The sequence below is a fragment of the Myotis daubentonii genome, chromosome 6 (genome assembly GCF_963259705.1).
Source record: "Myotis daubentonii chromosome 6, mMyoDau2.1, whole genome shotgun sequence".
Classification (NCBI taxonomy): Eukaryota; Metazoa; Chordata; class Mammalia; order Chiroptera; family Vespertilionidae; genus Myotis; species Myotis daubentonii.
Window position 1 is genome coordinate 101,981,106 of NC_081845.1, and position 13,402 is coordinate 101,994,507.

Below are 13,402 nucleotides of genomic sequence, written 5' to 3' on the forward strand. Positions count from 1 at the left end.
TTCTGATCTCCAAGGTCATTCAGGGACATGGGTGTTCCGTTCTGCTTTCCTATCATCACATATTTTGTTGCCCTCCCCCACATGAGTGGAATAAACTCACAATCATTAGTCCCTAAGTCCTGGATAAAACAACACACACCCCAAACTTTTAAGGGAAAAACTTGATGTTGCTTATGCATTCCTCTTATATCCCATTGATAAAAATCTACAGAGACACATAAATGCAAGGTATTCTGAGTAATTTAATCTGTCTTGATAGATCATTTTCTATTATAGTTAACTAGAGGCCTGGTGCATGAAATTTGGGCATGGGTGGGCCCCCTAGGCCTGGCCGGCAATCAGGACCAATCAGATTCCCCGCCTCCCCACCTCCCCACCTTCTCCTTCCCTCGCTGCCTGTGGCAACTGCCACCCATCCCCCAGTTCCCCGTCCCAGCTTGGGCCCTGACAGCCAGGGGTAGGGACCCAAGAGGTTGGCCACCAGCTCTGAGGAGGGAGCCAGCCATCAGGCCCCCTGGGAAAGGGGCCACGTCCACTGCCACCCACCCCCAGTTCCCAGTCCCAGCCCAGGGGCCTGGCTCCTATCAGACGACCAGAGCCTTCCAGCCAGGGGGAGGGACTGGGAGGTTGACCGGTAGGTCTCATTGGTGATTGGGGTCTGTAGGCTGGGGGCCACTCCTGTGTTGAGCGTCTGCTCCCTGGTGCTCGTGTGCATCATAGCAACCGCTCGTTCCAGTCGTTTCATTGTAAGGTCACTTAGGCTTTTATATATAGATAGATATAGATATAGATATAGATATAGATATAGATATAGATATAGATAAGTCTCCATTGATATGAAACTGTGAGAATAGATATTGCAGGAAAATGGAATTAAGTACAAAACTAAACAAACAAATAAAAGCCCATACTGCTATAAAATAGTAAATATTTGCAAAATTAACTTATAACAAGGTAATATAAATATCTGATGACTATAAAGTCATCAGAAGCAAGTACGTTTATGAAGAAATCGCTTCAGATTCAAAAGTTACACAGTAGCATTAAATTTGCATCTTAAAAACTATCTTCTACATTGACATTAATGACTTAATTATTTGAAATTGTTACCTAATTTTGCAAAATTCAAAATGAAAAAAGGTAGACTTTTCTCTCAATTCGCATATATTGTATTCCTAATAATTTTACTGTATAGTAAAATCATGTAAAAATAATTTGTTCTTATAATTAAAGCAGAGTAATGTTCTAGGCTTAATAATTATTAATACATTTTCCATCTACATGAATAACTGGTAGTTTTCTTGAAAGTTGTAGAGCATAAATCCATTATTTTCCCCCTCAAATAGACAATAATATCCTCTAATCACAGTGACAATCAAAAAATATCCCCAGATTGCCTTAGAAAGAAGTGAAAATGCCATTGGCAACCCTTGTCCAAATCAAATAAGTGTCTTATTGTTATCAAGTGTATTAAAAACAATCATGAAAGTATTTTCATGAGTAGATAACTCAGGTAGATACTCTTTAAAAGCAAGAATCAAGATCCAGGAGTTCAAGGAGAAAACTGGTAAGCAAGACACACCCGTTGTGAAATCAGAGTTCCTGAAGCTAAGTATATTTAAGGTTGTGTGCTAACCTTGGGATTAAAAGACCTGTGTATTTCATCAAAATAAGGCCTCTTATATTTGCACACATATGATAGCAGAGTCATAAAAATGTTCTGTATCCTCTCTATACAATTAATTTTCTTTGGTGTCTCCCACCTTCATATCAATGGCATTTTAAAAAGTCAACCATTGCTTTTTCCACATTATTTTACTGAATAAAGTAATCAGTTATATCAGAGAAACAATAATCATGCTAATTTTTGTTCCAAAATTCATATAGCTATTTGGAAGATTTGCATATACTATATCATATACATGTAAGATTAATTATAATGAAACTATGTTGAACTACAACAATTATTTACTTGATTTCATTCTTCTGAGTTCATAAAGCACAATCTGTTGGATGCTTCCATGACTCCATGGCACTTCCTTTTGTATAAACATCACCAACAACCATCTTTCCCTTTCTGTTACTATGAGAATTTCAGAGCTACTTCATTAAGAAGACCTTATTAAGCTTAAGGTCTTCTCTCTGAATCCATGAAATCTTTGATATTGCTATCATGTTGTTGTTAATCCTGACCCAAGGATATTTTTACATTGAATTTTAGAGAGAGAGAGTGTGTGTGTGTGGGGAGGGGGAGGCGGAGAGAAACATCAATGTGAAAGAGACACATCAATTGGTTACCTCCTGTATGTGCTCTGACAAGAGCTGGGGATCAAGCCTGCAACCAAGGTATGTGCCCGCAACTGGAAATGAACCTGGGACCCTACAGTCTGAAGGCCGATGCTCTATCCACTGAGCAGAACTGGCTAGGGTAATATTGCTATCTTTGATATTGAATTGATAATTGCTTTATGTATAAGATAGCAAATATCATGCTTTTTACTTTGAATTCTCCTCCTGCTAATAAGAATATCAGTGCTCCTGATTTTTTGTCCTATGTTCTCCTGCTTATTTTAGAAATGTTTAGGCATTTTGTGTATCTTGATTTATGTCTGTTTCTTGCAAACCAACACAGCTTTGTGGTATCATTGAGCTAGCCTTAAAGTCTGGATTTATTTTGGTTATATTGCTTTATGCTTTCCTACTTTCTGCTTATTTGCAATTTAGAAATACAAATTTTTTTCATCCACAAAACTTGAAAGATTGAAATCTTGTTCTTAATTACAAGAGCAGTTACTTTAATTTCATCGTATGCATAGGTGAATGTATATTTCTGTAAAAATATTACAAACACAAAAAGGAAGTAATTCAACCATTCCTTCATAGTGAAAAATGAAGTGCATTTTTACAAGTTTTAATATTTCTTTTTACTTTACAATGCTTGTTAATCTATTTTGAAAGTTAGAAATGCAGCTTATAAATAATTGATTCATCTCAAAATTATATTTTTCAATAACTTGTTTTGATTCTTGCATTTATTTTAACTGTATTTATTGCAATATTTATATGTTTAGTTTACTTTCCAATATTATTATACCATTACTTTTACAATATTGGTATTTTAATTTATCTCTATTTATGAATGAATCTTAAATTCTTCTCCTCTTAGGAAAGAGAAATAATGATTTCTAAATCCTTTTATGACTTAAATGTCTTTCTGTTATCTGACCTCATCTCCCCCATTTTCAGGGGGCAGGGAGAGTGGAATTCTTGTAATATCTGGAGAAAAGGAATTTTCTGAGACTCGTGCTGGTGAATGAGTGATTTTTATTTATGTGGAATTAAATCCCTGAGTTCCCAATGTCCAATTTTCCTTTTCTCAGTCATAGAAGTATAGCTGGGGCTTCAGTAGAGCTAAAATCAGAGTCAATATCTGTGGGAAACTGATATAGGGTTAAGCCTGGGACTGACCTGCTGGCAAAGTCACAAACAAGTCCTAGCTTAGAGGGCACAATCCTCTTAGCTTAATTAGGCTTGACCTTATAACACTCCCTAGATCTTATCTGGGAAGCTAAGGGGCTGAGGAAGTGCAGGAAGTATAAACATGGTGTAAACAAGTGAAACTCACAAGAACTGTGTACCTATGGTAACCACTACCTTGTTTACCGCTCACTATAAAAAGCTTGGTGAGGCCTGAGCACAGTGGAAGTCCTTCCTCTTGAGTTGGACTTGCCGCCTGGTCCCCCAATATTCCCAAATTATCTCGGGTCTTTTCTTTTTCATTTGTGTGTGGCTCCTCTTCCAGACCCGAACCCTGAACCACGCAGGACGTGGAGGGAAACACTTACGACAAATATCCAGTGCTTCCTTTCTATGTTGGAGCCGAGTCCAGTCCAGCATCAGGCTAGCTTAGCTTGTGTTTCCGGTTATAGTCCACCAGTCCATTGCCTGTGGGGTCCACATGGCCATGGGCCATATGGGTGAATGCAAGGAAGCAGGAGCAAAGAGCCCCATGAATCAAGAGTCACAAGAGAGGGGAACAACAAGAGCACAAGAGAGAAAGCTCCTTTGTTTAGGAGATTATGTATTTCCAAATTGTCATATGCTTGCAATGGCCACACCCATCTGGTCAATCAATGGTTCCCCAGGCTTGACCTTCCCTATGTCACCCCAAATTTTCTGGGCATGATGTATCTATTTTCGCTTTGTTAGCTCCCTTCCTCCAATGTTTTGCAGGGCGTAGGTTGGTGAATCCCTGGGGAGTGCATAGTTGCAGCTTCCTGGTGAAGCTGCCCAAATGACATGACTATAATGTTTGGCCATCCCTTTGCTCCTTTCCTGTTATTAATAACTAGCTTATCACAATGGTATCATTTCCATTGCCTGTATGCTGGTATAGTTAGAGATTTTTTGAGTCCTAATAATCTCTCCCTTGTTTATACCCTGCACAGGACATTTTTCAAACTCATTTTAATACTGGCACTTCCTTTTTTAAAAAATTATCTTTATTATTTAAAGTATTACAGATATCCTCTTCTTTTCCCCATTGATCCCCTCCTCCCCACTCCCATCCCCTTCTCAGGCCTTTACTTCACTCTTGTCTGTGTCCATGGGTTATGCATATATGCATATAAGTTCTTTGGTTGATCTCTTCCCACCTCGCTTCCCTCTGAGGATCCTCAGTCTGTTGCATGCTTCCATGATTCTGGATGGCACTTCTTTTGAGTAAAGCATTGTTATTAGTTGCATGAGCTCTTGAGACAGAATGGGTTTGAAACTGATATTGGCTTAATATTTGTTCAATATGATTAAGTCACTCAACTCTTTATTTTAAATTATTACATGGAATTAATGAGGATATTAAGTTTACAGTTTGTGCAGTGGGTTAGATTAGTTAATACTTGTGTTTATATGCCCAATGTACTTAACAGAGTACCTAACACATAATAAGTTACTCATAATATTAGCAGTTATTGTGTAAGTATTCTGAGCTATATCTGATTTATTTTTTTCATTACAGATTACCTGTTTTTCTGCCTGGATGTTTGCTTAAACTTAAAATTCAAAAAGCTGCTTGAAGCTTGGTGACCTATTTGTATTTTCAGACTGAAAAATATTCTTAAGAAAAAAACAGCTTAAATTATTAATTAACAATATATTAGTTGTTTTAGATTCTTCTCTTATAATACATTTTTATTAGTTTTTATGTCTTTTCACTTAAAAACTTTTTCAATGTTTCCCACTGCTTTGCTAATTTTACACTCTATAACTATTTTTATTTATAATATTTTGACAGTGTTTTCACATTGTGCTTCACACCTTTTCTGAATCTCTGTTGTCATCTTGACCTTATATATTTTTATGTGCCCTTGATTTCACTGAAACTGTATCTTTTGACCTCTCTGGGGAGGGATCAAGGAGATTGCCTCAAATTATTATTATTATTGTTATTATTGTTTTTGAAAAACATAGTTTTTACAAATGTAGTACTTACAGAAGAGATAACTTTTAGTATGTTAACCTCCTGGTCTTTTCTGTATCCACCATGCAAGAATCACAGGACATAAGCTTTCTTTCCTAATTCTGTCTAGTAGTGGGTCCTAAGAGTTGTACTCTAGAAATGAATGGGAAAACAATTCCCCGATGATGAAGGAAAGTCAGAGCTGTAAATCTGAGCAAGGCTGGATAAATCTTCCCTGGGAAATGACAACTTAATTTTATGTTTGGCATATTTCTGCATCCCAAAGTTACCGGCAGCAAAACCACTGTCCTCGATCACGCATCACTATCCACACTGTTCTTTGCTCACTGCTTATCAAATTTTACCTAGGTAGCCCAGCTGGTGTTGCTCAGTGGTTGAGCATTGACCTATGAACCATAAGGTCACAATTTGATTCTGTTCAAGGCATATGCCTGAGTTACAGGCTCGATCCCCAGTGTGGGATTTGTAGGAGGCAGCCAATCAATGATTTTCTCTCATCATTGATGTTTCTCTCTCTCCATCTCCTTTCCTTTCTGAAATCAATAGCAATATATTTAATTTTTTTAACCTATATAAAGCTTATTTACTTTATTTCATTATTCTACACTCAATTTTTTATGGCCCTATTATAAATTTTATAATTCAAATGATGGAAAGTTAACATGTTTCATGTATAAAAATCTCAGCTTGGAAACCCTTTCCTTAAGAATGCTTTCCCTTGTAAATTTGGTTAGTGTTCTTTGTTCTCCCATAACATCTAGTTTCTCTAGTTATACTTGCATTTACCAACACAGGTTTTCTATTCCTTGGGAGATTATCAGTGAGGAAAAGGGTGTATTCGACCTTATTTACCAATTTCTTTCCAGGGCCTATCAGAGGGCCTAAAAAATGTTTTTTGTTAATTACTCATGCAATCGTATAAATTTACATTATGAGATTGTAGATTGTTGCTTGTTTCTTTTTTATTTAGAGGGTAGGAGTACACACAATATTGTGTAGTAGTATATACACAATACAATTTTGTGTATATCTATAATAATCTATAATAATAAAATATAATAAGCTAATTAGACAAGACAGCTGAATGACCTTCCGTATGTCATTCTGGACATCCTTCCAGACCAGTGGTTCTCAACCTTCTGGCCCTTTAAATACAGTTTCTCATGTTGTGACCCAACCATAAAATTATTTTTGTTGCTACTTCATAACTGTAATGTTGCTACTGTTATGAATTGTACTGTAAATATCTGATATGCAGGATGGTCTTAGGCGACCCTGTGAAAGGGTCGTTCGACTGCTAAAGGGGTCGCGACCCACAGGTTGAGAACCACTGTTCCAGATGAAGCTGCAGTGGCGGGGGCTGAGGCAGAGGTGGTTAGGGGTGATCAGGCAGGCAGGCGAGCTGTTAGGAGCCAGTAGTCCCAGATTGCGAGAGGGTGCAGGCCGTGCTGAAGGACCCTCCCTGCCTCATGCATGAATTTTGTGCATCAGGCCTCTAGTTTATGAATAATAATAGAAAGTTTGGAGGAGGCCTATCAGGTCCTGCTTTAAGATTTTGTTGCCATTTTGATCAGGAACACCTTATAGAGAATTATAATGGTTACTAGAGGCCCGGTGCACAAAAATTTGTGCACTTGGGGGAGGGAGAAGGGGTCCCTCAGCCCGGCCTGTGCCCTCTCGCAATCTGGGACCCCTTGGGAGATAACGACCTGCTGGCTTAGGCCTGCTCCCAGGTGGCAGAGGGCAGGCCCAATCCCTAGGTACAGCCCCTGGTCGGGCTCAGAGCAGGGCTGATTGGGGAGTTGGGGCGCAGCCCCCTGTCATGCACAGAGCAGGGCGGATCTGGAGGTTGCGATGCCACCCCTAGTCACGCTCAGGGTAGGGCCAATTGGGGGGTTGGGGCACCGCCCCGTCACACTCAAGGCAGGGTCGATAGGGAAGTTGCGGCACCACCCCCTGTCATGCACAGAGCAGGGCAGATCAGGGGGTTGGGGCGCTGCCCCCTGTCATGCACAGAGCAGGGCCCATCGGGGGGGTAGGGCTCCATACCCTGTCACACACAGAGCAGGGTTGATCAGGGGGCTGGGGAGCTCCCCCTGTTACACACAGAGCAGGGCCGATCAGGAGGTTGAAGAGCTCCCCCCTGTCATGCACAGAGTAGGGCCAATAGGGGAGTTGAGGCACCGCCCCCTGTCACACACAGAGCAGGGCAGATCAGGGGGGTTGGGGCTCCGTACCCTGTCACACACAGAGCAGGGCTGATCAGGGGGTTGAGGAGCTCCCCACTGTCACTCACAGAGTAGGGCCCATCAGGGGGGTTGGGGCACCGCCCCCCATCACACACAGAGGAGAGCAGATCAGGAGGTTGGGGCGCCGCCCTCTATCACCCACAGAGCAGGGCTGATCAGGGGGATGGGGCGCCGCCACTGTCACACTCAGGGCAGGGCCGATGGGGAGGTTATGGCTCTACCCCGTCACACACAGAGCAGGGCCTGTGTGTGTGTGTGGGGGGGGGGGGTTGGGGCGCCGCCCTCTATCACCCACAGAACAGGGCCGATCAGGGGGTTTGGGCGCTGCCCCCTGTCACGCTGATCCCGGTGCCGGGAGGCCTCACCGCTCTGCTGATCCCGGTGCCGGGAGGCATATTACCCTTTTACTATATAGAATAGAGGCCTGGTGCACGGGTGGGGGCTGGCTGGTTTGCCCTGAAGGGTGTCCTGGATCAGGGTGGGGGTCCCCACTGGGGTGCCTAGCCAGTCTGGCTGAGGGGCTGAGGGCCATTTTCAGGCTGACAGGTGACTGAAGCTCCCAACCGCTCCTTTTTTCCTTTCCTTTTTTTTTTATTTATTCTGGGCCAGCTTTAGCTCTGAGGCCTCGGCTGCTGAAAACAGGTTTCTGGCCTTTGTTTACTGTCTGTATTTGATACAATGTTGCGGTCCGGCTGGCTGAAGCCCGGCTGAGTAAAGCAGGTTTCTGGGGGTTTTTTAGCTTCTATATTTGCAACATAGTTGCTTAGAGTTGCAGCTGAGAGGCCGGCAAGTCAGGCGGGGAACATTGGAGTCCTCCGTCACTGAAGTAAGCAAGCCTCCCTGTTCGCATCAGCTGCCTGGCTGCCGGCCGCCATCTTGGCTGGCAGTTAATTTGCATATCTCCCTGATTAGCCAATGGGAAGGGTAGTGGTCGTACGTTAATTACCATATTTCTCTTTTATTAGATAGGATGTTTTTAATTAAAATGCTTTATGAAAGATGGAGGTCATTGATGTAAGCAAAAACAAAAATATGAGTTGTCATTTAAATATCAATTGTTCTAACTTTGCATCTTGATTAGAGATAATTCATATTGAACAAACTGATGTTGATACATTGCAATATTTATTGTTACTTTGATTTTCTTAAAAATATTTTAAACATTTTTATTAATCACTGCATTACATGCTGTAACATTCTATCATTTCCTCTCACAATTTTTCTTATGATTGGGGAATGAGCAGATGGAGTTGATTAATTATGAAAGTCAGAAAAGTGCATATTCTTAGTTTAAAAAATATCAGCTACTTCTTTAACTAGACTTTTGGGAAGAAAATTTTTTTTATCTTTAATTTCTTTATCGGTTAAGGTATTACAAGTGTGTCCTCATCCCCCGCAATTAACCCCCAACCTCCCCCCACCACACTCATGCTTTCATCCCCCTGTTGTCCATGTCCATTGGTTTGGCTTATGTGCACGCATACAAGTCCTTGGTTGATCTCTTCCGATTAACCCGACCCTCCCCTACTTTCCCTCTAGAGATTGATAGGCGGATCGCTGTTTCTCTGCCTTTGGATCTGTCCTTGTTCATCAGTTTATGTTGTTCTCTGTATTCCACAAATGAGTGAGATCATGTGGTATTTATCTTTCTCTGAATGGCTTATTTCACTTAGCATAATGCTCTCCAGTTCCATCCATGCTGTTGCAAATGGCAAGAGTTCCTTCTTTTTTACAGCAGCACAGTATTCCACTGTGTAGATGTACCATAGTTTTTTAATCCATTTATCTGCTGATGGGCACTTAGGCTGTTTCCAAATCTTAGCTATGGTGAATTGTGCTGCTATGAACATAGGGGTGCATATATCTTTTCTGATTGGTGTTTCTGGTTTCTTGGGATATATTCCTAGAAGTGGGATCACTGAGTCAAATGGGAGTTCCATTTATAGTTTTTTGAGGAAACTCCATACTGTTCTCCACAGTGGCTGCACCAGTCTGCATTCCCACCTGCAGTGCAGAAGGGTTCCATTTTCTTCACATCCTCTCCAACACTTGTTGTTTGTTGATTTTTTGATGATAGCCATTCTGACAGGTGTGAGATGATACTGCATTGTCGTTTTGATTTGCATCTCTCATATAATTAGTGACTTTGAGCATGTTTTCATATGTCTTTCGGCTTTCTGTATGTCCTCTTTGAAAAGTGTCTATCTAGGTCCGTTACCCATTTTTTGATTGGATTGTTTATCTTCTTATTGTTAAGTTGCATGAGTTCCCTGTTAATATTGGAGATTAAACCCTTATTGGTGATATCATTGGCAAATATGTTCTCCCATCTAGTGGGCCTTCTTGTTGTTTTGTTGATGGTTTCCTTTGCTGTGCAAAAGCTTTTTATTTTGATGTAGTCCTATTTGTTTATTTTCTCTTTAGTTTCCATTGCCCTAGAGCAGTATCAGAAAAGAAATTCCTTCGGCATATGTTTGCGATTTCGCTGCCTGTGGATTCCTCTAGTATTTTTAAGGTTTCCCCTCTTACGTTTAAGTCTTTTATCCATTTTGAGTTTATTTTTGTGTATGGTGTGAGCTGGTGGTCTAGTTTCATCTTTTTGCATGTATCTGTCCAATTTTCCCAACACCATTTATTGAAGAGACTGTCTTGACTCCTTGTATGCTCTTGCCTCCTTTGTTGAGTATTAATTGGGCAAAGTGGTTTGGGTCAATTTCTGGGATCTCTATTATATTCCATTGGTTTATATGTCTGTTATTTTACCAGTACCAAGCTGTTTTAAGAGCGGTGGCTTTGCAATACAGTTTGATATCTCATATTGAGATCCCACCTACTTTGTTTTTCTTTATCAGGATTGCTGTAGCTATTTGAGGTCTTTTTTTTTTTCCAGATGTATTTTTGGAACTTTCATTCTAGATCTGTGAAATATGCCATTGCTAATTTAATAGGGAATGCATTGAATCTATAGATTGCTTTGGGTAGTATGGACATTTTGATGATGTTGATTCTACCAATCCATGAGCACGGTATGTTCTTCCATCTGTTTATGTCTTCCTGTATCTCTTTTTTCAGTGTCCTGTAGTTTTTCACATATAAACTCCCTTAGCCCTTTTTTGTCTGTGAAGCTTCTTATTTCCCCTTCAATTTTGAATGATAGCCTTGCAGGATAGAGTATTCTTGGATTCAGTCCTTTGATCTGCATCACTTTGTAAATTTCTGTCCATTCTTTTCTTGCCTGATGTGTTTCTGTTGAGAAATCATTTGATAATCTAATAGGAGATCCCTTGTATGTAACTTTCTGTCTCTCTCTTGCAGCCTTTAAGATGCTCTCTTTGTCCTGAACACTTGCCATGGTAATTATGATGTGTCTTGGTATGGGTCTTTTCGGGTTCACCTTGTTTGGGACTCTCTGGGCTTGTGTGACTTTTTCTACCCCACCTCAGGGAAGTTTTCTGATATTATTTCTTCAAATAGGTTTTCTAGCCCTGTTCCTCTTTCTGTTGTTCTGGCACCCCTATTATTCATATGTTGTTTCATTTTGTGTTGTCCCATAGCTCCCTTGGGCTCTCCTCCTGTCTTTTAATTTTTTTCTCCAATTGCAGTTCAGTTTGGGTGTCTTTTGATTCCCTGTCTTCTAATTCACTAATTCAGTCCTCTGCTTCTCCTAGTCTACTGTTGAAACTTTCAATGGTGTTTTTTTATTGCAGCTATATCACTCTTCATTTCTTCTTGGTTCTTACCTAAGTTATTGATTTTTTCATCCATTTCTTTGTTATTCTTACATAAGTTGTTGATTTTTTCATCCGTTTCTTCTTGATTCTTGCATATGTTGTTGATTTTTCCTCCATCCAGTTTATGCACTCTAGGACCCTTATTCTGAATTCTTTTTCTGTCATGTTGCATGCCTGTTTCACCTAGCTGCTTTTCTGGTGAGTCCTCCTTTTCTTTCCTTTGGGGGTTTCTTTGTCTACCCATGTTTGATCTCACTGACATATCTAGATGTTGAGTGATTCAGTGGCTGCTCCTTGGCTGGCAGAGGCTCCTCGGGCTGCGGTTGCTCCTTGGGTGGTTGTGGTAACAGCTGCTCCTCAGTTGGCAGCAGGTCCTCTGGTGGGTGCTGTTCACAGCTGTGGTGGCTCTTCTGTCTGATGCGGGGAGGCTTCACACACAGCTGCTGTTCCTCAGACAGACCCTATATGTAATACTTTAAATAATAAAGAATTTAAAAATATAAATGTATAAGGCCAATCCTATATAATAAAAGCCCAATAAGCTAAGTATCTGGTTGTCCGTTCAACCAATCAAAGCATAATATGCTAATGTATGCTAATGTTGCTCAACTGCTCACCATAATGTTCACTGACCACTAGGGGGCAGATGCTCTGACTGATAGGTTAGCTTGCTGCTGAGGTTTGGCAGATTGGGACTGAATGAGACAGACCAGACATGCCCTAGAGCGCTTTCATGCTCCCTCCCTGGCTGGTCAACCTCCTGCATCTCTGCTCAACCCTGATCGTGCACCAGTGGGGGTCCCTCAGCCTGGCCTGCGCCCTCTCTCAATCCAATCCAGGACCCCTCAGGGGATGTCAAAGAGCCAGTTTCAGCCTGATCCCTCAGGCCAGGCCAAGGGAACCCACTGGTGCATGAATTCGTGCACCTGACCTCTAGTCAATAATAATTAACTAAAGAAAAATAGATCCCCATATAGGCAATAGAAGGGATAAATATTTACTTATGCTATTTTACTTAGCCTATTGATCTACAGAATTATCCCCAGATAGGAAATCTTAACTAGTAAGTATCCTATATAATAAAAGTCTAATATGCAAATCAACCGAATGGTGGGATGACTGATCGCTATGACGCACAATGACCACCAGTGGCAGATGCTCAATGCAGAAGCTACCCCCTGGTGGTCAGCGCTTCTCAGACAGAAACTGGGCTCACAGCTGGTGAGTGCAGTGGCAGTTAAGGGAGCCTTTTCTGCCTCCACTGCAGGCGGGTGGTAAGGAGCGAGGGATCCCAGACTGTGAGAGGCCCAGACTGCAAGAGGGATTGGGTCTAAGCTGGCAGGCAGATATCCCCTGAGGGGTCCTGGATTGTGAAAGGGTGCATGCTGGGCTGAGGGGTCCCTCTTACCATCCCCCCTGCCACAATGCATAAATCTCATGCACCAGGCCTCTAGTATTATATGTTAAGAAGGCTTTATAGTCAAGAATTAGATTTCTGTTAAAATCCAACTTGCTCAGAGATGTTAACAAGAAACTGTTTTCAGTTTGTATTTTTGATTAAGAGTTGGACATACTTACTTAGAAAATTATTCTCACAGGAAATAATCATAACACTAGTTTTTGACTGAAGCAAAGAATGTAACTTCAAATTTAATTATGTAGGGAAAGACCAGCTTAATGTACTTGGCTATTTCTCCAGATTCAGCTTGAAAATATTCAAGACCTGAGAAGATTCATTTTCTCAATAGTTCCAAGCCAAAGATGTTAGAAAACTGGGAAGGTTCATGGTAGAGTTATAAACTAATTGGCTATAACCTAATTGGAACAATTCAGAATTGTTCATTGACTGGGAAAATGTGAAACACACAAGGATGACAATGGCAGTGAGCTCTCCTGCAGCAGCTGCCACCTCTACTAGACACAAATCGCAGCAGGACACTAAA